The 24,584-nt window shown below is 46.6% G+C and overlaps 1 protein-coding gene across 1 annotated transcript in view; it reads left to right on the top strand.

Moving 5' to 3' along the window:
* Positions 1-24,584, top strand: part of TMEM241 (transmembrane protein 241) — a gene marked incomplete at both ends in the record, with an annotated part of 136,169 nt that overhangs the window by 75,625 nt on the left and 35,960 nt on the right. The window lies entirely within an intron of this gene.

Genomic DNA, 24,584 nt, shown 5'->3' on the forward strand with positions numbered 1-24,584 from the left:
GGCTGGGAGGGCCGGCTTCAGGAGCCTGTGGCCTGTGCGCTCGCGGCCTGGGTGACGGGTAGTGTGAGCTTCAGGAAGCCGGTTCTAGTCCCCTTGCCTGAGCCTGTGCCTTTATTCGTTTAGGTAACAATTCCTGAGGCCTTCCTCCTATTTTGTCAATGGGACATAATCTTTTTCACACTCCTGGAAGGTGATCATGATTAGTCCCCTTAATTTCCCTGAGCTTAAATTTACACATCTGAAAACCAGAGGTTTGTCAAAAGACCTGTCTTCCCCAGCTCTGAGAGATGGGACCGCAGAGGTCGGGTGCACAGAGGTGTGGGCTGGTTCTGTTTCCTTCCCTGGGGGCTGTGAGAGTATCCAGAACGAAGTGGTTTACCCAAGAGCACTCAGCCTGTCTGCGGTAGCATTCTACCTCAGCTCAAAAGAAAAGCTCTTCTCATCAGGAGCTGTAAGAACATTTCATCGGAGGTGGGAGAGGTGTAGGAATTTGGGTGGAGGGGCTCTGGCTAACTCGTAGAAGAAGACAAAGTGGCAGAGAAAGGAAAATCAACAAAATGGCCAGGGCAGGAGACTTTAACCAAGTCTCCAAATAAGACACTCCTGTTGGCATAGCCTCTTGTATCTGAATGGCCATGGCCGCAGCCTAAGAGAAAGAGGCGCGTGGACCGTGATGGAAGAGGACCAGAAGAACCGCTGTGGACGGCACCATCGTAACTGAACTGCTCCAGGAGCAACTCCCTGCCACCGGTGCACTCCATCTTCTTCATGTCTACGAAAGTGTCAAGGTCCAAGCCCTAGCCAGGCGCGGTGGCACATGTGGTTAAGCTCAGTACTTGGGAGGCTGAGACAGGACAATTGCAGGTTTGAGGCCAACCTCAGCAACTTAGTAAGACTTTGTTTCAACAACAACAACAACAACAACAACAACAACAAAATACAGTACTTGGGAGGCTGAGACAGAGAAGATCGTGGTTTGTGGACAGCCTCAGCTACTTACTGAGGCTCTGCAACTCAGTGAGACCCTGTTTCAAAATACAGAATAAAAAATAGGGTGGGGTGTGGTTCAGAGGTAGAAGGCCCCTGGGTTCCATCCCTAGTACCACAAATAAATAAATCAAATTAAATTAAAAATAAAAAGGGCTGGGGTGAAGCTGGGTGTGGTGACGCATGCTTGTAATCCCAGCACTGGGGAGGCTGAGACAGGGGGATCGCAGTTTGCAGACAGCCTCAGCTGCTTAATGAGGCCCTTTGCAACTCAGTGAGACCCTGTTTCAAAATAAAGAATAAAAAATAGGGCTGGAGGTGTAGCTTAGAGATAGAATGACCCTGAGTTTCATCCCCAGTATCACCAAAAAAAAAAAAAAAAAAAAAAAAAAAAGGCTGGGGTGTAGCTTGGAAGTACAGAAGAAAATGAGACAAACTATTTGAAGCAGTAATGGCTGAAACTCTCAAATTGCATGAAAAACATTAATTTACAGATCCAAAAAGCTCAGTGAATCCCAAGAACAAATAAAAAGAGAACCTTTCCTAGACAAATTATAATCAAACTGTTAAAAGACAAAGAAATTATTTTAAAATCAGCAAGAAAAGAATGATTCTACATTTATGGAGGAAAGCAGTGCAGTTAATGGCTGATTCTCACCAAAAACAATGGAGAGGCAGAAGGCAGTAGGAGGCTACATTCAACATGCTGGAAAGAAGGAAAAAAAAATCTGTCAAACAGGAGTTTAATGCACAGCAAAACTGTCCTGCAAGTAGGAAAGAGAAGTAGATAGTCCCAGATAAAGACTGAGAGACTTGTTGCTGGCAGCCATGTCAATAATCACATTAAACATAAATGGACTAAATACTTCATTAACAAAACAAGGGTTGTCAGATTGAATTAAAAAAAAACTACAGTATCTACAGAGACACATCTTACAATCTTACATTTTTTTAAAATTTTGAATCAGGGTTTCACTAAGTTGTTGCAGAGGGCCTTGTTGAGTTGCTGAGGCTGGCCATAAACCTGCAATCTTCCTGTCTCAGACTACCAAGTACAAGGATTATAGACATGTGCCACCATGCTTAACTGCTATATATATATTTCCCCCTTCATTTTGGTAAATTCGGTTATCAATCAAATAGGTTGAAAGCGAGGATGTAGATAAACTCACCCTCATAAATTGCTAGTATATATGTACACAGCCACTTTGGAAAACTATTTGGTACTTTCTTAAAAGGTTAAACATAAACAGTGCAGCAATTCTATTCTTAAGAATCTACTTAGCTGGTGGGCATGGTGGTGCACGCTTGTAATCCCAGCATTTGGGAGGCTGAGACAGGAGGATTACGGTTCCAGGCAGCCTCAGCTACTTAGTGAAGCCCTTTGCAACTCAGTGAGACCCTGTTTCAAAATAAAGAATAAAAAATAGAGCTGGGGGTGTAGCTCAGAGGTAGAATGTCCCTGGGTTCCAATTTCAGTACCACACACACAAAAAAGAATTTACTTAAGAGAAATGAAAATATTTGTCTACCAAAAGCCTTACACATGAGTGTTTATAGCAACATTATTCATAATAGCCCCAAACTGCAAACAATCTAAATGTTATTGATCAAAAAAAAAATATATATATATATATATATAGTTAACAATAAGAAGAAATGAGCTACCAATACATTGCTATGACAGAGATGAATCTCAATAACATTATGCTTAGTGAAAGGGGCCTGTCACAAAAGAATGCATATAGTGTTATTCCATTTTATGTGAATGTCCAGAAAAGGCAAACAGAATATGATGCTGTTGGTTTCCTGGAGTAGAAATTGACTGCAAATAGGCTCAAGGAATTGCTTTAGGTAAATAAAATGTTCTAAAACTAGATTGGGTAATGGTTGCACATAAATTAATTTATTAAATTTGCTTATTAAATCACTGCACTTTACCCGTACAGTAGGTGAATTTAATGGCATGCAATCATTCCTGAAAGCTGTAAATAGTAGTGCTTAAAGCATGGTGCACATATCTTATCCTTTATATTTGTGGGACACTTTTTTCTCTATGAATTTTTCTATTTGCTCACTCGTGTCACTGGCCTTTTTATTTCTTTTATTATTCCTTAAGCCCCAAGGGAGGTGTGTAATTCTCGTTCAGTAGTTAATCCAGAAGAGGGAGGATTTTTAATTAGGTGCTGAAGCTTAATGCTAATCCCTCTTAAGTGTGGAGGGTTGGATTAGATGAGCCATTAAGGTTTCTTTCAGCCTCAGTTATTCCCCCCACCCTTGTCTAATGAAAAAAGTTCTGTGCTCCTCCATGGCAGATTATGGATTCATTCTTTGGACCACCTACACATGCAAATGTACTGGCATTTGCAATCCAGCATGATTACACTTGATAATATAGCATTTCCCCATGATGTCATGGTGACTGCGCTGGTGCCAACATATTCAGAAAGTGACTCAGAAGGATGTTCTGTTGGTGCCAGAGGAGAATTTAGATCCTGCAAAAGACTCAAAGCTACCCTGGCAGGGAGGTCATTGAGGGGCTGAGGGGCTTTCTTCCTTGCTCCAAAGGACCCTTCTTGGACATTTTCCAAGAAGTTGTCACCTCAACCTCATCACTTCTACATTCTCAGAGAAGACATCCATCTCTCTCTTTGGGCCTTACTTATCTCAATATCTCTCTCTAGCTTAAGAATGCTTAGCATGGGGAAAAGTGTAAGTCATTTTGTATTGCTATTATGATTATTATTTCTCTGGAAATTCAAGAAGCATTTTAAGAAACTAAAGGTATTCGGATATCTAACAACCTGTGTGTGTGTGTGTGTGTGTGTGTGTGTGTGTGTGTGTGTACACCCAAGGTCATTCTGTTTCTGAGCTACACCTCTAACCTTATTTTATTTATTTATTTATTTATTTATTTATTTATTTATTTATTTATTTTTGCAGAACTGAGGGTTGAACCCAGGGCCATTCTACCTTTGAGCTACATCCCCAGTCCTATTTTTTATTCTTTATTTTGAAACAGGGTTTCACTAAATTGTGGAGGGCTTCACTTAGTAGCAGAGGCTGGCTATGAACCTTTGATCCTCCTGTCTCAGGCTCCCAAGTACTGGGATTACAAGTGTGTGCCACCTGAGCCGGGCGTGGTGGCGCACGCTTGTAATCCCTGTGCTTGGGATGCTGAGACAGGAGGATCACACGGGTTCGAAGCCAGCCTCAGCTACTTAGTGAGGCTTTCAGCAGCTTAGTGAGACCCTGTTTCCAAATATAATATAAAAAAAAGTCTGGGAGTATAGCCTGGAGGTAGAAAGCCTCTGGGTTCCACCCCCAGTACCACCAAAAAAAAATAAAAAAAGTTTGTGCCACCACACCTGATTTTATTTTTTAATTTTGAATCGGGGTTTCACTAAGTTGCAGAGAGCCTTGTTGAGTCGCTGAGGTTGGCCATAAACCTGAAATCTTCCTGTCTCAGACTACCAAGTATGAGGATTTTAGACATGTGTTACCATGCTTAACTACTGTGTGTGTGTGTGTGTGTGTGTGTGTGTGTGTATTTCCCCCTTCATTTTGATAAATTCAGGCATATGAAATCTAATTGCATCTGTAGAATTTTGGGATCTCCTCTTACTTGTACTGTAAAGGGTTGATGAGCGGGAAAATGAAAGGGATTTAGTAGACTTTTAAGAAAAAAGCATTGATACTTGTGTGTGTGCAAAGGAAGGCGTGGTATGAATTTTCAATTTTCTCCTAGTAGTATTCTCCAGCAGATTTAAGTCCTCCCATGAGAAGTCTTCTGGTTTGAGTAATGCCTTGTCTCATCCTTGCTAACTTCAAACCAACTCAAGTTTTCACCATCACTAAGGCTACAGTGAGTTTGTGTTGAGGACAAACACGAGCTGGGAGTGGGCCAGGCACCCAGGCAGCAGCAGCCCCCTCCAGGGTCCCAAGCAGCAGGTATGTGCTGCTTCTTCCAGCACTGTCTCCAGAAGAACACTTTCTTCCTTTGAAATTAATTCCATCATTGCTGCCATGATTTGTGTCCTAAAGACCAGAAAACCAAGTATGCTCTTTTTATGGCCCCGAGGAAATACTTTTTCTTTAGTGGTCTCAGTTTGGTTTTGCTTGATTGTTGGAGTTCCATCTTTCATGGACTGGGGTGGCCCTCATGCTGGGTCACACAGTACTAGTCAGTACCCTAGGAGGGAAGCACCCCCTTAAATATATGTCATCTGTCTCCCTGTAGTCCCTTCCCTAAAACTGACATAATTTACTGCTAGTGTGAAACAGCTCACAGTTCCGCGGGATTTGAGATACAGTAGCTTCTTACAGTTTGGAGGGTATTAGAGGGTCTTCCATCACAGCACACGGGCTCGCTTTGGCCCTCTTCTGGCACATTATTCTACCAGTCCACCAAGATTGCTTCAGCAAACCTTTGGAATAGTAACTGTTGTGGGGAGGGAGAAATGCATTAGCATGTGCAGTGCCTGCCTAAGGCCTCTCCCCCCCCTCTCCCCCCCCCCAGTACTGGGGATGAAACCCAGGGGCATTCTACCTCCGAGCTACACCCCCAGCCCTAGTTTTTAGTCCTTTTTATGTTTGAAACAGGGTCTTATGAAGGGCCTCACTAAGTGGCTGAGGCTGTCTGCGAACCACGATCCTCCTGTCTCTAGTTTCCAAGTGCTGGGATTACACGTGTGTTCCACCATGCCCGGCTTGCCTAAGGCCTCTTATTACCTGCAGGAGAAGATCAGAGTCATAAGAGTGAGATGTTGGAGGGCGATGCCAAGCTGACACTGGCCCCTGTGGGTCAAGGTTGCCTGGGAAAGGCAGAAAAATGGGATGAGGATCTTCCATGAGAGTGGCGGGCGCCCCAGGCCAGGTGAGCAGCTGGGGCCTGACAAAGCAATTTGGCCAGGGCAGGAGAGAGCGGAAGCATGGGGGTGATATGGGGTGCAGGTCAAAGGTCAGGGGGCCTGCAAGGCTGTGCCACAGGCCGTGTGGACCTCCGGAGAAGCTGACAGTGAATGATGTTTGAGCAGATTATATAGGGAAAGAGTGCTTAAATAAATTAGAATTGGGCTCCAGGCATTTAGGATGAAGGTAAATCAAGACAGCAATGGCAAGCATAAAGATGAAAGGTCAAACTTGACTGACAGTAGGAAGGAAAATAGATTCTAATCATTTAAATTGTTTAATAGAACTGATCAGAATACTCTAGGAGACCACTTAGCAACCTGACTGTGTGACAAATGGTTTATGGGAATCTCTGCCCCTCTTTGTACTTAGTTTGGACAGTCACCTCATTGTTATGTTGTATGAGAAGAGCATTAGGTAACCATGGTTCGGGTCATCTTAGAACCGAGGGTGTGGGCGATGAGAGCTGGACATCGGGATGGATGGGGAGACCGCCAGAGGCTCGCAGTGGGGACGGGGAGACCCACGGCATGGCAGACGGGTGTGGGTGGAAGAGTGGTAAGAGCCGGTGGAATGAAATCTAGACAAACGTGTATGTGACGAAGCATCTGAATAGAGCCGGTCTGAGTTGGACCCTAGGCTGACATGTTAGTGAGGACTTAGATCAGGTGTCTGCTTGGGCTTGCTGCCAGAAATGAGGAAAACGGATTGACAGGGGAGCTCAGCGGGAGAGTCAGGGTGTGGGAGAGAAGAATGGAGGCTGGGGCTTAGCTTGGGAGACACACCAGTGACCAGTAGTGAGCAGCAGAGAGAAGTAACAGCCAAGACTTAGAAGGAGGACCAAGGAAGCTCAGAGTGGGGAAGTCTACAGTATCTAAGGAGTGATGCAAAAGTGCCACCAAGAGACAAAGAGAACTGGATTGAGAAGACACCAGAGCCAGGTGCAGCGCTGGCTTTGGAAGACACCGCGTTAGTGAAGGGCGTGGGTCGGAGTAGGATGGTGGATCATGACTACTCAACAGAGAATGGAGCAGATGTGGTTGGTGGTAAGCCGGGGGATAGCCAGATCTCACGAAGAACATGTCTTTTCTACGAAAAGGACTTGAAACTAGAAACGAAGACAGCACATTCAGAGAGCTTTAAGATGCTAAAGGATGAGGGAAGCTGGGAGAACAGGTTTCGGTAGTCCCGGGACGCACTGGGGTGGAAGCGCAGTGATAGACAGGAGGGAGGCTGACATCGGGGTCTAGTCTTCTCCACAAGCTGTATGATAGAGGGGCTGGGATTTCCGGGGGAAACGAGAAGAAAGTTCTGACTTAAATTACTGTTCACTGAACCCAGTGCTATGCTCTGAACGATATGTCCCCTCAGTCCTCCCCACCGTGATGGCATCCACAGGTGGGGCCGTGTGGAGGTGATTAGGTCTTGGAGGAAGAGCCCTCATGAGCAGGATTTGTGTCCTTAAAAAGTTTCAGAGAGCCACTTTGTCCATTCCACCATGCGAGGGCACAACAGGAAGACATGGTCCATGAGAAATCCCTTACCAGACGCTGAATCTGGAAACTGGACCGCCAGTCTGCAGAACTGTGAGAAATACATTTCTCTTGTTTGTAAGTTACCCAGTCTCTGGTATTTTGCTATAGCCCAAATAGTTGAATATACCCTCTAACCCCCAGTTGTTTCGTCTATAAAGCAGAATCTGGACTAGAAAGTATCTAAAGACAGCTAATAGAGGTAAGAGTCTAGTGAGCTCTGACATTACTATCTGATATACAAGGCTAAATGTTGACATTTATATCCAATTGTAGCATGATACAGTGATCTGCTAGGAACCATATCACTAATGATCAGTGCCTACTTAATCATTTGACAGATTTAAAAATTGTTTAATAGAACTGATCAGAATACTGTAGGAGACCACTTAGCAACCTGACTGTGTGACAAATGGTTTATGGGAATCTCTGCCCCTCTTTGTACTTAGTTTGGACAGTCAAAACTGTCAAAGTTCATTTACGGAATGGGATTTTCCTCCCTATTGCTCCTTAGGATAGAATGCTATTTTCATGGTCCCGAGGGAAGATGGTCAAAGCCTTCTTAGACCCAGTCCTAACGAGTCCTCAAACCTGAAGTGTGTTGTGGGTGCAGAAGTGGGGTAAAGAGGAGAGCAGGAAATATTGCAGAAAGAGAAAATGCTAGAACCTGGACCTAATAATTGGTTCAAAGCAGATTACACGAAATAATATAAGTGAAAATAGTTGGGAGAGGCAGTGTGCCCTGCAAACAGCACTATGCACAGTCATGGGACCTAGACAAAGGCTTAGTTTTGACCTAGTTTTGAGCCCAGGTCTGCCAGTTTCTAGGTACATGAGTCAGTTTTCTCTATGTAAACGAGTATAACAATCATGTCTACCTTATGATTAAATAATATATTGACGGCTCTGAGTTAGTGAGAGCCAGGAATTGGTAGGTCATCTTTGGCTCTGTCAAAGATGACTAGACTTTCGGGGTCTCTGTTTACCATTTGTACTCACTAGTTCTAGGTAGTAACTTTAGTTGTAACTATCTACTCTGGACATTGCTCTGAGTTCAGCATGCATGGGAACAGTCTCTCACAGCACATTCAATCAGATGTTGTCTAACAAAAGAAGCAATTGATGCACCGTTCACAATGTTTTTAAACCTATATAAAGAGTCATTGATTCAGAATAGTTGCTGTGCATGTGAAAATGTATGTTTGGTGGTTTCCTTGGAGACCACACTGGCTGTTCTGTGATCACTGCTAGCCTTAATTATAAACTGGAATTGCCTGGGAGCCTTCAAAGCTGTCTCCATAACAACATTTCCTTGTGGAGGAACATGACCACCATCCTGGACTGTTTCCTGTATGGAGTTTCTCTTAAAAGTCAAGAAGATTCCGCTGGTAAATTTCAGCCGCTGTTTGGTTTATCTTTGCAAAGAAGTGTTATGCGTGTAAAAAAATTTCTGAGTTACAACTGCCTATCTCCCAGGCTGTCTCGGCAGGTCTCAGGAGCCCAGGTGAAGAAAATAGAGTCTAGTTTCTTTTCTCAATGACACATTGAAATGTCTCTTGACCCATTGCCAAGATATTGAAATCAGAAGGAGTCTCAGCTATGTCACTTGACTAGATAAAATTTTTGTAAATACAGGATGAACTTTTAGAAGCATTGTCACGGATACTATTAGAATTCCATGCTTGAAAAAAATTTTTTTGTGCTACTGGGGATGGAACCCAGGGGCCTTTTACCTCCAGGCTACACCCTCAGGCATATTTTATATTTTATTTGGAAACAAGGTCTCACTAAGTTGCTGAGAGAATCATTAAGCTGCTGAGGCTGGCTTCAAATCTGTGATCCTCCTATTTCAGTCTCCCAGGTACTAGGATTACAAGCATGCACCATCACACTGGCCATGTTTAAAAATTTTAAATGTCCCCAAGACCTTTGGTAAAATTCTTGCTGTTTCTGGTGGAATTAAAAAAAAATAAATAACGCTGAGTTCTTTTAATGTGGACTCGCACAGATTTCCTGATTACTAATAACCTAATTTTTATGTTCCACCTAAGTTTTCAAGATCTATTTGTAGGGAAGTTCCACAGCTTAACATTGGGTCATACCTTGATCTGAGAAGGTAACAAGTGCACAAATATTTCAAGGTCTGTAATCAGAGTTCCTAGGTTCAATTCCTGGCATTGCACACACATGTGTGTGCACACACACATACAAGCACAAGAGCAGACAACAGAAGGAATCCTTGAAGTGTAGCTGCGATGCCTGGCATATTTTGCTCTCACTGGGTCAAGTCTCTGCTGAGCAGAGGTTCTCCTCCTCCTGCTTGGTATTCTGTTACACTGTTGTTTCTTTTTGTCACGGCTGTGATTTTGATTCTTACCATGATCACCTCTCTGTCTCCTGGGTGGGGAGCTGTTGCTGTCTTTCTGCACTTTCTGGGTAGTCAGAGGACATCACGAAGGGGCAGCGTCTCCCTCTCAGATCCCTATTTGTAGCTCTTCACGGCTTCTCTGCTGCTTCAGACTCCGCACCCTTCTTCCCATCACGTTTCAAAGCCCATTTGAGCGTACAAGTTCACAGTTTAGTATATTTCTTTTCTTCTGGAATGGACTGATGAAAATGAATTGCAAAACCAGATGAAGCCGGACTGTAACGAAACTGTGATGTTGAAAGAGTGTGCTGAAAAAAATCTAATTATGGCCGTTTCCTAATTAAATCATTTTTCTTTTTCAGTGTCTAAGCAGCTGTAGCAATGAAAACAATTGTGTGTGTGTGTGTGTGTGTGTGTGTGTGTGTGTGTGTGTGTGTGTAAAATTCAAACCTAGAGGCAGCAGCATAATTTCCTTTACGGTCTCTAGCTCTAGCTCGGCAGTAATAACAGCATGTCGCTGTCTTTCCATGACATCACTGATGAGGTGACAGGAACGTGAAGTGGCCGTTTGGAGCCACTGTTAGCGGTGAGCCGTGTGGAAACAGTCAGCAGAGACGCCAGCTCTCTGGGAATTATTTATTTATGAACAAGATTTTCCCAGAGGACACACGGGAGGGGGAAATCCAGTTTGAGATCTAAGAAAAAAAATTTAAATTCCATCTCCAATTGTTAAAATAATTCATAGAGAAGTGAGTGATGTTAGTGGACATTTTGCCATTTTGGATAAGATTGTTGTTTTTCTTGTTTCACGCTATGCACTCTTTAATTTTTTCTGGACTATTTTTAGGGCCATTGATCATCACAATGTTCTGTGTTGCAAAAGTATGATAACAATTCTGGGTTTCACAACTTTTGACCTGAATACATGTTTTTTATTTACTGAGGAGATAGACTTCTGGAAATGTCCCCACTGGAAGGTTTTTAATGGGTGCTTTTAGTAGCCCAAATAATTTAAAATAACTAAACTTAAAGTGATTTCTGCAACACAAAAGCTAACTAGTGGGGCGAGTTTGCAAGGCCTCCCCTGGGGGTGGAACTGATTGTGGGATGGTACTGAAGAAATGAATGAGTTTCTTTAAGCTGATTTTATTCAGCACAACTTTGTAGTGTGTGCTGCAGTAACACCAGAAACAGAGAAAGATGAAATTCTGTAGGTGAATACTTCTCGTGAAGTAACTTCTATCGCCCCCACATAGAGTATGATCCACATAGAGGCCCCCAACTTAAGACCGCTCAGCTTGGGATTTTTGACTTGACAGAGGGTTCAAGAATAATTTGCATTCAGTAGAAACGAGACGTGGGAACTCTGAGTTTTGATCTTTTTCTGGGCTGGTGACACATGGCAGACCCTCTCACGGATCTGGTTAGTGAAGTGAGTCGCAGCTCAGCCAGCAGTTACAGGGGAAGCCACCGACACCCCGCAGCACGCTGTGTGGCCACCCCACAGCGCTCGGTAGGTTGGGGTGTTGGTTGCATTTCCTGCTTACACATTTTCAACTTACAGTGAGCTTATTGGGACATAACCCCATCATGAACTCAGGAGCATCTGTGTTCCATCTTTCATACGTCCCATTTATTCTGTCTAGGTTCACATACCTAGAGAATCCTTCTCTCTGTATCGCTGGGACCAAGTTGCCCAAGGTGAGGCTGAACACGGTAATTAGCGAAGACTTTCTCAAGCTCTGCACATGTGTAAACCAGAGAGCGAGCCTTCCGCAGAGCAGAGAGCCCCTGGCGGGAGAGAGCAAATGGCACTCATCAGCGCTGATAACCAGATGTGGCGGGGAGTTTTTTTTTTCCCCCCAAAAAGCTCATAAAATGAAGCCATTCTTGGGAAATTTGGACAAGCAGGTTTTTGTTATAAGAAGGCTAAGTGTTGACACATGAGTGATAAAAAGAAATGACGGGGATTTGAAAGACTTTTAGTACATATTTCCTTGGTGTGATTTTGTGAAAGTATTCCACTGCATTGTGTCTTAGAGACCATCTTGGTGGCCTGGTGCCCCCCCCCACCACATTCCTTCCCTTTTGGATCCCAAAGAGGGAAATCTTAGGAAAAGTATAAGCAGTCGATGGGCGTGGTGGTGGAATACATGTCTGTAATCCCAGTACTTGGGAGGCTGAGACAGGAGAATCACAGGTTTGAGGCCAGCCTCAGCAACTCAGTGAAACCCTCAACAACTTAGCAAGACCCTGCTTCAAAATAAAGATAAAACAGGGCTGGGGTACCACAGTAGCTCAGTGGTGGAGTGCCTCTGGGTTCAACCCCCAGGACCCGCCACCCCACATACAAAAGTATAGATGGTCATTCATCCAATTTTTGTCCTGTTTAAAATTTTTTACGTCCTTACAAAAATTTGTCCAAACTGGTCAGGCGTGGTGGCGCACACTTGTAATCCCAGTACTTGGGAGGCTTAGACAGGAGGATCGTAGGTTCACGGTCAGCCTTAGCAACTTAGTGAGGCCTTCCACAACTTAGAGAGTCTCTGTTTCAAAATAAAGAATAAAAAATAATAGGGCTAGGGGGTGTAGCTTGGAGGCAGACGCCCCTGGGTTCCATCCCTAATACTGAAAAAAATCGTCTAAACTTGCGTTCTCCCCTTCTCAGCTCTAGATGTGGATACTTTGTACTAACCTTCTTCTTCTTCTTCTTCTTCTTCTTCTTCTTCTTCTTATTATTATTATTATTATTATTATTATTATTTTGGTGGTACTGGGGTTCCTGGAAGCCCTTCTACCTCCGGGCTACACTCCCAGACCTATTTTTACATTTTTATTTGGAAACAGGGTCTCCTAAGCCAGCGCGCACGGCTGGCTTCGAACCTGCGCGATCCTCCTGTCTCCGCCTCCCAAGCGCGGGGATTACAAGCGTGCGCCACCACGCCCGGCTCTAACCTGCTTATTAGGACGGTTAAGATCTTTTTCCTGGTTATCATCCTGGACAAGCTAAGAGTCAAAGTAATTCACAGGCAGGGTAAGATTTTTGATGTTGGTTTTGTTTACATATGAGTAGACTGTCTGACGTTAGGCCAGACAGTTAAGTACAAGCAGGTCCCTCTGGTTTACGTGACTGCGGAGTGGCCGGCAAAGTGAGTGGCAAGAAGAGTTTTTTAAAGTCGACAGCTAATTGCCTTGTACCATGTAAACACAACTAGCTGTCAGACTGAACTTGTAATGCTGTTTTTTTTGTGTGTGTGTGGTACTGGAGGTGGAACCCAGAGGCTTTCTACCTCCGGGCTATACTCCCAGACCTTTTTTATATTTTATTTGGAAACAGGGTCGCACTAAGTTGCTGAGAGCCTCACTAAGTAGCTGAGGCTGGCTTCGAACCCGTGCGATCCTCCTGTCTCAGCCTCCCAATTGCTGGGATTACAAGCGTGCGTCACCACACCCGGCTTGTAATGCTGTTTGATTGTTTTTGTGCACTTGTGTGTGGGTGTGTGTGGGGAGCATTGGGCAGGAGGACTGTGAGGAACAGGGTTTCCCAGTGATGTCCTCACGTCTGCCCTCTTTGTGCATGACCTCTAGGTGTGGATTAGGCCTGGGGTTGCATCTGTGCAGCCCAACAAGAACACCATCTTGTTTCTTTCCTGTCTCTCCTCAGACCATGATTCTCCGCTTAGGGCTTTGTATATTGTGTGTGCAGTTTTCCAGGCTTGTGGTTCTCTTTAGCCCGGAATCTAGTAGGTGATCAGCAAGATTTGATAAAATGCCCACTATTTTCTCTTGCTTCTGTGTCGGGAATAAAAAGTAAGGATGAAAATCTAGCTAGTTAGCAAAATAACAGTAATAATCAGGGGACCACAGTAACTCATCTGCAATATCAGCCCGTACGCCCAAGGTAAACCAGGTGCGTAGTATTCAGGATGAGGTCCCAAACACCCAGGAGAGTCCCCAGCACTTCAGAAACATTGCTGAAGGAATGAGTAAAGGGTAGGTTCCCCCCTCCAGATTTATATATTTTTTGGGGGGTCTGGGGATGGAACCCAGGGACATTCGACCTCCGAGCTACACCCCCTGCCCTATTTTTTATTCTTTATTTTGAAACACGGTCTCACTAAGTTGCAGAGGGCCTCGCTATGTAGCTGAGGCTGTCCATAAACTGCGATCAAGTCTCAGTCCCACAAATGCTGGGATAACAAGTGTGTACCACCATGGCTGGCTAGATTTATAATTTAAATTGCTTTGGTGACTTTTAAAGTACTTCCAGCTGGGCACAGTGCCAAATGCCTTTAATCCCAGTACTTGGGAGGCCGAGGTAGGAGGATCCAAAATTCAAGTCTAGCCTGGGCAACTTAGAGAGACCAGGGATCAAAGTAAAAGATGAAGAGGGTTGGGGGTATAGCTCAGTGGTAGAATGCCCCTGGATTTGATCCCAAGTACCGCAAAATATAGTACTTCTGGCTGGGCATGTTGGCACATGCTTGTATTGAGTACTTAGGAGGCCGAGACAGGAGGATCACAGGTTCAAGACCAGCCTCAGCAATGTAGCAAGACTCTGAACAACCTAGTGAGACCCTGTTTCAAAACAACAACAACAAAAATAAATAAATAAATAAATAAAAATAAAAAGGGCTGGGGATATATAGCTTGGAGGTAGAACACCCCTGGATCTAACACCCGGTACCCCCACCAACAATAATAAAGCACTACTTCTGCAGTATTTCAGTGACATGGGTTAGGAGCCATGGTTTTCGAGTCTCAAAGTCTCATTTGCACAACTCCCCTCTTCCCCTTCAGAAAGAACAGAGATTTGATTTGCCCCCCGTGTCAGCTGTGTCTCGGGGCCGGAGTCTTTGGTGTCAGTAAGTCCGTCCCCTCCTGTTACCTGTGCCGCCCTCTGCCCAGAAAGAGGACTCTTCATCTGTGAACGCCTATTTTTGTTTCCTGTGAATGGGAGTAAGGGAGTTCTCACAGATCAGGCCCAGTGTTCCTGGTGTGTGTGTGTGTGTGTGTGTGTGTGTGTGTGTGTGTGTTACTGGGGATTGAAACCAGGGGCATTCTACCTTTAAGCTACATTCAGCTTGTTTTATATTTTCTTTTAAAACAGGGTCTCACTGGGCTGGTGAGAGTCTCACTAAGTTGCTGAGGCTGTCCTCCAACCTTTGATCCTCCTGTCTCAGCCTTCCAAGTACTGGGATTACAGGTGCATGCCATTGTGCCCAGCTTGGCTTTGCTATTTTATTTTATTTTATTTTTTGTGTGTGTGGGTCTGGGGATGGAACCCAGGGCCATTTGACCTCCGAGCTATACCTCCTGCCCTATTTTTTATTCTTTATTTTGAAACAGGGTCTCACTGAGTTGCAGAGGGCCTCACTAAGTAGCTGAGGGTGTCTGCAAACCGCGATCCTCCGGTCTCAGCCTCCTGAATGCTGGGATTACAAGCGTGCGCCACCACGCCCGGCGGTTTTGCTATTTTCAATTGCCAAATATTTGCTGCCGTTTGGCTGGCCACTCAGAGCCCTTGACTTCCTTCTGTGCACCCATAGATGTTAGGACTTGGGAGGAAAGGTTTGGCAGTTGCTAAATTTCATCTTTCTTTGGTGCTTGCTTTCTATGTTTTGTTCTTCACTGATAACTAAGACGATCGAGAAGGTTTTTCTACCTTATTCCGAAGAACTGAGAGAGTTGGTAGCTTGTTGAATGCCCCACAGTGCCTAGCCCAGTCTGAGTCTATAGTAACAAAGGATGCTTCCTTGACTGGAACGCTCCTGCCCTGGTGGCTGAACTGAGCTACTGCTGTGTGAACCACCCAGAGCTGCTCTGTACTTATGGTTTGAAGCCTGAATCATTATGAAATTGGTCCTGGGTGCTATCATTTGCTCCAAGTGATGGTTAGACTGGTTATTGTTCACTCTAACAATTAAACACTATCTAACCTAGTTCCAGTACTCACACTTCTAGCTGGGTGGAGTGGAACATGCTTGTAATTCCAGCTTCTTGGGAAGTGGAGACAGGAGGATTTAAGTTCAAGGCCAGCCTGGGAAACTTAGGGAGACCCTGTCTCAAAATAAAAAATAAGAGCCGGGCGTGGTGGCGCACGCTTGTCATCCCAGCGTTCGGGAGGCTGAGACCTGGAGGATCGCGGTTCGCGGACAGCCTCAGCTACTTAGTGAGGCCCTCTGCAACTCAGTGAGACCCGGTTTCAAAATAAAGAATAAAAATAGGGCAGGGGGTGTAGCTCGGAGGTTGAATGTCCCTGGGTTCCATCCCCAGACCCGAAAAAAAATAAAATAAAATAAAAAATAAGAAAGAATAGGAGTGAGGCTCACTGTTTACCACTCCTGGGTTCAATCCCCAGTATCGCAAAATAAAACAAACTCATGCTTCTTACAGGGGCCTTCTTTGCTCTGCATATCTGCTTTTCAAGTGGCTTTGTGGGAAGGCGTTATATCGACAAATGAATTCAGCAGACTGTAGGGAGATTAGACAGTGGAGAGTAATGACTAAGAGCCCAGTGTTCTAAAAATAAAGACCCACTCCCCAGGACTGTGACCTTGGCAAGATTACTTAACTTCTCTGTCAGTTTCCTCATCTGTAAAATGGAAATATTTATATACACATCACAAAAATGTTGCAGGGATTGTATAGAATGACATGGGTGGAGCGTGAATGCTCACTCTTACACTTGAAGAGGAGGAGGTTTTTCTCTGTAGGTGGAGAAAGATCCGGAGGGCTCTCGGCAGGGTGGGTTCAGCCGCGCGCGCGGGAGCTGTGACGTGTGGGATGGAGCCTTCACTTCTTTGTGTTACGTTTCTGTTCTAGTATCAAGAGAGATTTAAAATGACCAGACTTTAAAGGTGCCAGAGGTTTTAGGATACTTTTTTTTTCTTCAAAATTTCAAGTAACTCGGGACCTAATTTATCATTTTACCTGATATTTTGGAAGTGCTATGCTGGTGTTTATTTTTTGTAGTACTGGGGATGCAACCCAGGGGCATTCTACCTCTGAGCTATACCCCCAGCCCAATTGTTTTTGTTATTTTATTTTTGAAACAAGGTCTCGCTAAGTTTTAGAGGGCCTCACTAAGCAGCTAAGAGTGGCTGTGAACCTGTGATCTTCCTGTCTCAGCCTCCCAAGTACTGGATGACAAGCGTGCGTCAACACACCCTGCTTGGTGCTCTATTTTTTTTTTTTTTTCTGCTACTGGGGTTCCTGGAAGCCCTTCTACCTCCGGACTACACTCCCAGACCTATTTTATTTTTGGAAACAGGGTTTCTTAAGCCAGCGCGGCTGGTTTCAAACCTGCATGGTCCTCCTATCTCCGCCTCCCACGCGCGGGGATTACAAGCGTGTGCCACCACACCCAGCATATGCTCATTTTTAAAAAGGAAAACAACCTGCCATGAGGCAAGGCCGGTGCTTGGGCCTCCAAGGCCGGGATAGGAGCCTGCTGAGGTGTTAGGCTGGGGCCAGGGCCAACGAGGCCGGGATCAGAGCCTGCTGAGGGGTTAGGCCGGTGCCGGGGCCACTGGTCGGCATCAGAGCCTTCTGTGAGGCAAAGCCGCTATTGAGGCCTCTGAGGCTGGGATCGGAGCCTGCCGAGGGGTTAGGTTGGTGCTGGGACCAGCGAGGCTGGGATCGAAGCCTGCTGCGAGGCAAGGCCGATACTGGGGCCTCCGAAGCCGGGATCAGAGCCTGCTGAGGGGTTAGGCCGGTGCCGGGGCCACTGGTCAGCATTGGAGCCTTCCTTGAGGCAAAGCCGCTATTGAGGCCTCTGAGGCCAGGATCGGAGCCTGCCGAGGGGTTAGGCCAGTGCTGGGGCCAGCGAGGCCGGGATTGGAGCCTGCCGAGGAGTTAGGCCGGTGCTGGGGCCAACAGCCGGCATCGGAGCCTTCTGTGAGGCAAGGCCATTATTGAGTCCTCTGAGGTCGGGATTGGAGCCTGCCGAGGAGTTAGGCCGGTGCTGGGGCCAGCAAGACAAGGATAGGAGCCTGCCGAGGGGTTAGGCTGGTGCCGGGGCCAACGAGGCCGGGATCGGAGCCTGCCGTGAGGCAAGGCCGGTGCTGGGGCCTCCAAGGCCGGGATTGGAGCCTGCCGAGGGGTTAGGCCGGTGCCGGGGCCAACGAGGTCGGGATCAGAGCCTGCTGAGGGGGTCAGGCCGGTACCGGGGCCAGCGTGGCCAGGATCGGAGCCTGCCATGAGGCAAGGCCGTTATTGAGGCCTCCGAGGCTGGGATCAGAGCCTGCCGAGGGGTTAGGCCGGTGCTGGGGCCAGCGAGGCCAGGATCGGAGCCTGCCACGAGGAAGGCCGATGCTCGGGCCTCCGAGGCCGGGATCAGAGCCTGCTGAGGGGTTAGGCCGGTGCCGGGGCCACAGGCCGGCATTGGAGCCTTCCGTGAGGCAAGGCCGGTGCTGGGGCCTCCGAGGCCTGGATCGAAGCCTGCCGAGGGGTTAGGCCGATGCCGGGGCCATCAGCTAACATCGGAGCCTGCCATGAGGCAAGGCCGGTGCTGGGGCCTCCAAGGCCGGGATCGGAGCCAGCTGAGGCATTAGGCCAGTGTCGGGGACAGCGAGGCCAGAACTGGGGCCTCCCATGAGGCAAGGCTGCTGCTTGAGCCAGCGAGGTCTGATCAGTCCACTGGGTAGCCAGGCCACAACTGGGGCCGTCAAGAGTGGGATCGGTATTTGCAACGCGGCATGCACAGAGAATTATCACAGAAAAATTAAACCAGATGCTTCCCCTAATCAGCAATAACTAAGAGGAAAGGGGCAACAGGAAGTGGTCGAACTATAGAAAGGGCCCTACACTGAAGTAATTAAGGTGACCAATCAGAGGGTATGGAATAGGGGAGGATGGAGCCTCTTTAAAAAGCAGGAGGTACATAAACATATGTATCAAAGTTAATCACCAAACAAGCATGGGATTGAGGGAGGGGGAGGGAATGGGATGGGGGATGATGAGGGCTAATTGGATGATGTGTGCTTGTATATCCTCTCAAGTCTTATATTCCAATGTGATGTTTGATTACAATGCACCAATAAAAATAAATTTAAAAAAAAGGAAAACAAAAGAAGTATCAGTTCTAAAGACTGTTGGATGAGTCCTCAGGAGGGAATTGCAGCTTTAAGTTTGTGTTAAAGTGGTGATAAGAGAATGGGGTACTGAGATAGAGTGGTATTAAATCTGACATGGAAGTGCATACCCGCTAGATTGGTTTCCAGGAAAATGATGGATGTTTCAATGCCCCTGAAGACTTGGGTGTGGAATGACATTCCAGGTCTAGAAGACACTAAAGCCAAACAACAGCTACTTTATAGCCCAGCAGTCCCCCTTCTAGGAGTGTACCCAAGCGGATGAGGCTGGATGTCCGCAGCAGGCTTGGTCAGTGTTGTGGAATTGACCAGTGGTAGTGATGGCACGACTCTGTGAGTTAACTAAAAACTGTTGAATTGTGCCCTTTAGCGGGGTAAATTTGATGGCTCGTGCATTATATCTCACTTCAGTAAAGCTATTTTTAAAGATACGTTCAAAAATATCTGTAACAGTTTGGTTCATCGTAGCCTCAAACCACAGGAAATAGTTCATAATTTATTTCTCACTAGGAGAAATAAATTGTTATCTTACCCACACAGTGAAATTCTGCGGTGCAGTGACAGAGAGCACACAGGCACACAGGTGACTCGGAAGTGGTGAGTGATTAGGAAGAAGCACGAGGGGCCTGGTGAGATGCAGGAGGTCCCATATCTCCATCCAGGTGTGGCAATGCGGGTGGCTACTGATGCAGGCGCTCAACAAGCGTGAGCTTGAGATGTGTGTACTGCTGTGATACCCTCCTCCAATTACAAATCCTTACGCAGGAGCTGTAGTGGCACTGTCTTTGGGACGCATGGCCGAATGTGCGCCCTCCTGTCAGAGGCAGCTGGGAGGGTGATGAGGCTTCTGGGCCTGCCGGTTCCAGAGCAGACCGCACCGCCTCATGCTTCGACACTGTATTTGGACCACAGGTAGCCTGGGAAGGGAAGACCTCAGGCTGGCACCTTGCTGCTCTGGGCAGCGGCCACCGCCCCTCCTGAGTGGTGTGATTGCAGTTTCTAACATACTGGGTTCAGCGCCAAGGTAAAGAAGTGAGCTCAGGCTTCCCGGGGCCTTGCACAAGCGGGCACTGTTTTGTTTCTGCTCCGCAGGTGAGGCTGTGCCCTGTTAGGTACGCTCTTGCTTCAGGGGCCGTGGCTAATTACGGAAAAGGGCGCCCCCTCCCTTCTCTCGGGCCATGAGCTTTAATTAAGTGAGCTTTGTTGGGGCTCTGCTTCTCCCTGGGCCCTCCCGGAGGGCCAGGGTGGGAGCTTTCCTGGCGGGAGCCCCACGGTGTGGGTTCACCTGCCAGCTCCCCTGGGCTTCATGGCTTTGGAGCTGGGCTGGGGCGTACTTTGAACACACTTCCCAGGTTAATGGCTTCCTTGGTCCCAACTTCAGGGCTGCAAATGTGTGTTTGCCTGTGTTGTGGGTACTGTGGTACTGAGGTGACCTTGGGCAGAGGGGGAAGGGACCAGCCCAGCGAGGCCTCAGAACTAATTCCTGTGTTGGAGTGCGTCCCACTGGCTGTCAACTCATGCTAGAGGAGGTGTTTCTCTCTGCTCTGTTCACACTGAGGACATCTTGCTTTCTTCCCTAACAAACAGAAATCCCAGCTCTTCCCTCCTCATTCTATGGAAAAAATACATGATGTTTCCTCTCTAGCGAGTGGCTCATGAACTAATCCGATTTGGGGCTTGGATCCCCTTAACACTCTCTGCATACCTGATAAAATCAAAGTAGCTGGCCGTCACAGCCAGCATTACCTGTATGCTCTCTGTGCTGAGCAGCGCGGCAGGGATTCCGCTGCACGTTTCTCATTGAGTTCTCTTCACCGCCTTGTGGTTCAAGTCATGTGCTCCCATCTCCCCCGCTACGTAAGGTGTCTAAGCTAGCACGAAGGAGCTCAGCCTCGAGCCGAGGTCTTGGGTCTCCAAGTCCATGGGCCTCTTTTGAAAGGCTCAGCGTTGATTCTTCTCTGTCGTCTGAGTGCTACCCAGAGGCCGAGCTGTATGTGCTGCCCACACACAGCCTCCTGGAGGCTGGCCTCCTCCCTCTGCTGCGTTTTCCTCCTGGTAACTGCACAATACAGAAAACACCTCCAGGAACCAGATCTGAGGGAGATGAATGGGAACCAGATGGATGTAAGGGAAGTGGGTGCTCATGGGAGCCGGGAGCGCAACCCGCAGGTCAGGCAGCCAGACCACGCTGTTAGGACCTGCAGGAGCCAGGGCCCGGAGCAGGCGGGCATGGGAATGCAGATTGCGTCGTTTTGTGGTTAGGTTTCAGATTTGCTCGTAGGTGTTTAACTGTAGGGTAGGTGAACCATTATTGAGGCAAATGACTTTTTTGCTTACCTTCTGACTTAATTTTGATCTTTGATACTTCTAGAAAAATCCTTGGAAATGATTTAGTTTACTCCCTTCATTTAAAAAAAAAATCAAAAGGGTTATGAGAGAGCCAGATGTGGCAGTACACGCCTGCAGTCAGAGCACTGGGGAGGAGGGAGGATCACAGGCTTCAGGTCAATCTCAGCAACTTAGTGAGACCCTGTTTCAAAGTAATATACAAAGTAGGGCTGGGGGTATAGCTCATAGGTAGAATGCTCCTGAACACACACACACACACACACACACACACACACACACACACACACCATATACACACACCACACACACCATATACACACACCACACACACAGGCATATTATAGAAAATCTAGAAAAGTAAATGAAAAGAAAAAGCTTTATGTAAGTGTTAAATTAACACTTTGCAGTAGAGGCTTTGGTACTTTTCTGTATGCACACATAACTGGGTTGTTGGACTGTTTTTACAGCATGGGACCATTCTCTGGGTGTTGATTTTTCTGCCTCGGTGCTGGAGATGGAATCCAGGGCCTCGCGTGTGCTAGGCAAGTGCTCTGCCACTGAGCCGCACCCCCAGGTACCTGTTGTTGTTTTTTTTTTAACAGGGAAGGTCTGGAGTTTCTGCTTGTTAGGGACAAAGAAACGTGTCCTCACTGAGCACAGCAGAGGGAAGCATTCTCCCCCTTTTCTCTCCTGGGGAGGGCAAGGAAACGGAGGCCCAGGCAGCAGAATGACCTGCCCGGGGCCTTCTGTGCCAGGCCTGACCTGGGAGAGGCAGCCTGTACAGTTGCCTAGTCCAGGCGTCTCTTCCCTGAAAGCACCTGGTGTCAGTGGCTGAGGCCTCTTCTGCACCCTCCCTGCTGCTTACCCAGAGTGCCCCGCAGGTAGCGCTAGCCGCCGCCCGCCCTTCCCAACAGCCCCACAGTTCTAAAGCTTCTGCAGCTGTTGGCTGGGGAACTGGGCAGCCTCTAGTGTTAGATTGGCAGGACAGGCGGTGTCTTCCTCCCAGCAGCTGTAGAAAGACTACAACACACATGCTCCAGCAGTTAAACTCCCAGCTGTAGGGTGGCTTCTTTTGGTGTCAGAAACCTGACATAAAATCCCAGAGCCTGGACAGTGGAGTTGAACATTTTACACAATTTCTCACATGGCTGATAGGGAGCTCTTGGCCAAGATAATGGGCAAGCCACAGTTAATTCATTGCACTTTTCTTGGCAATGTTCTCTGCAGAGCATCTAAGTGACCTGGCCTTACAAATGTAAACACCGTTTTTGGTATTGGGCAGTCTACATCTGAGCTATATCCCTGGAGTCTTTGATACAGGGTCTCACCAAGTTTCTGAGGCTGGCCTTGAATCTGCTATCCTCCTGTCTTAGCCTCCCAAATGCTGGGAATACAGATATGTGCCACCTTATCTAGCTCCAAATGTGTATACCTTTTAACCTAATGAAGTAGTTCCCCCTTATCCAGGGAGATACATGCAGGACCTCCAATGAACGGCTCAAATCACTGATAGTACCAAACCCTGTATGTTATTTTCCATATATGTATGCCTATGGTGAAGTTATGCTTATAAATTAGATGCAGTAAATAAATTAGCAACAATAATTAATAATAAAACAATATCAATAATATATTGTAATGAAATCTCTAGCATCACTACACTATATTTTTGGGCCATTATTAAGTAAAATAGTTGTTACTTGAAAATAAGCTTTGAGATCCTGAGACAGTGGGTCTGATAACTGAGGTAGCTACTGACTAATGGAGTGTAGCATATACAGTATGGATACACTGGACAAAGGAATGGCTCAGACCCCGGGCTGGAGAGCACAAGACTTCATCATGCGACTCAGAACAGTGTGCAATTTAAAAATTATGGATTACGGCCGGGCGTGGTGGCGCACGCTTGTAATCCCCGCGCTTGGGAGGCGGAGACAGGAGGATCGCGCAGGTTCGGAGCCAGCCGCGCTGGCTTAAGAGACCCTGTTTCCAAATAAAAAGTTAAAAAATAGGTCTGGGAGTGTAGCCCATGGGAGTGTATCCCAGAGGTAAAAGGGCTTCCAGGAACCCCAGTACCACCAAAAAAAAAAAAAAATTATGGATTACTTATTTCTGAAAAATTTTATTCAGTAATTTTTAACTGTAGTTGGCTGTGTGTGACGGAAACCGTGAAAAGTGAAGCCATGGGTGGGGAGGGGCTACTGTACCTCCCCTTCTGAGAGCTTGTTCTTTAAATTGAGTCACATGGTGCATGCTGAGGGCTATTAAATGTCATTATTATAGGAACAAAAGACTGAAAAAATCCCAGTGTCTATCAGTAATGGACTCTGGTCCCTCTGGTCAGTGAATACTGTAAAAAAAAAAAAAAAAAAAAAAGCAAAGAAAAATTCAGGTCACTTTAGAGAAGGTTCTCCAAGATATATAACTCTGCGAAAAATGCAGGGTCAAGCCATATGTGTAACATGTCAGCTTGTGTGTGTGTGTGTGTGTGTGTGTGTGTGTGTGTGTGTGAGAGAGAGAGAGAGAGAGAGAGAGAGCGACCCAGAGACATATACCCCCTTTATGCAGTTCTGTGGGCATAAAGAACTTTGTTTGTTTGTTTTTTTGTTTGTTTATTGTGGTGCTGAGGATTGAACCCTGAGGCATTCTACCAATGAGCTACACCCCCAGCCCTATTTTGTTTTTTATTTGGAAACAGTGTCTCACTAGGTTGCTGAGGGCCTCAGTTAATGAGGCTGGCTGACAATCTGTGATCCTCCTGTCTCAGCCATTGGCCACCACACCCAGCTAGAAACTTTAATACCTAAGAAACGCGATGGCTGGAGGCAAGAGGTGAGAACCCAGCGGACGAGCTCGGAGGGGAGAGATACATCACTGTGTTTTTTTAAGTTCTGATTTTGGAATCACAACTTTTCACCTATCTACAAGTGAATCATCTGGGCATGGTGACACATGCCTGCAATCCCAGTACTTGGGGGGCCTGAGACAGGAGGATGGCAGGTTCGAGGACAGCCTCAGCAACACAGCGAGACCATTTCAAACAAAAATTTAAAAAGGGCTAGGGGTGTAGCTTGGAGATAAAATGCCCCCGACACCACACACACACACACACACACACACACACACACACGTAAGAAGAACAAAGAAAAAATAGGTTTTAATATGTCCAACCCTCTCTCCACTGTTATGAAAATGGTTGACTTTGTTTACACATACCCAAAACCTGGGTACAGTGACCTCAAACCAGAAAGAGTTGACCAACTGCTAGAAACCTGTACCTGCGAGCAGTGAGGTGGGCGTCCCTGGGGGAGTGAGAACAGTGCCCCAGGAAGGTGGCCCCCA

Source organism: Muscardinus avellanarius, assembly GCF_963383645.1.
Source record: "Muscardinus avellanarius genome assembly, chromosome: 17".
NCBI classification, from domain to species: Eukaryota; Metazoa; Chordata; class Mammalia; order Rodentia; family Gliridae; genus Muscardinus; species Muscardinus avellanarius.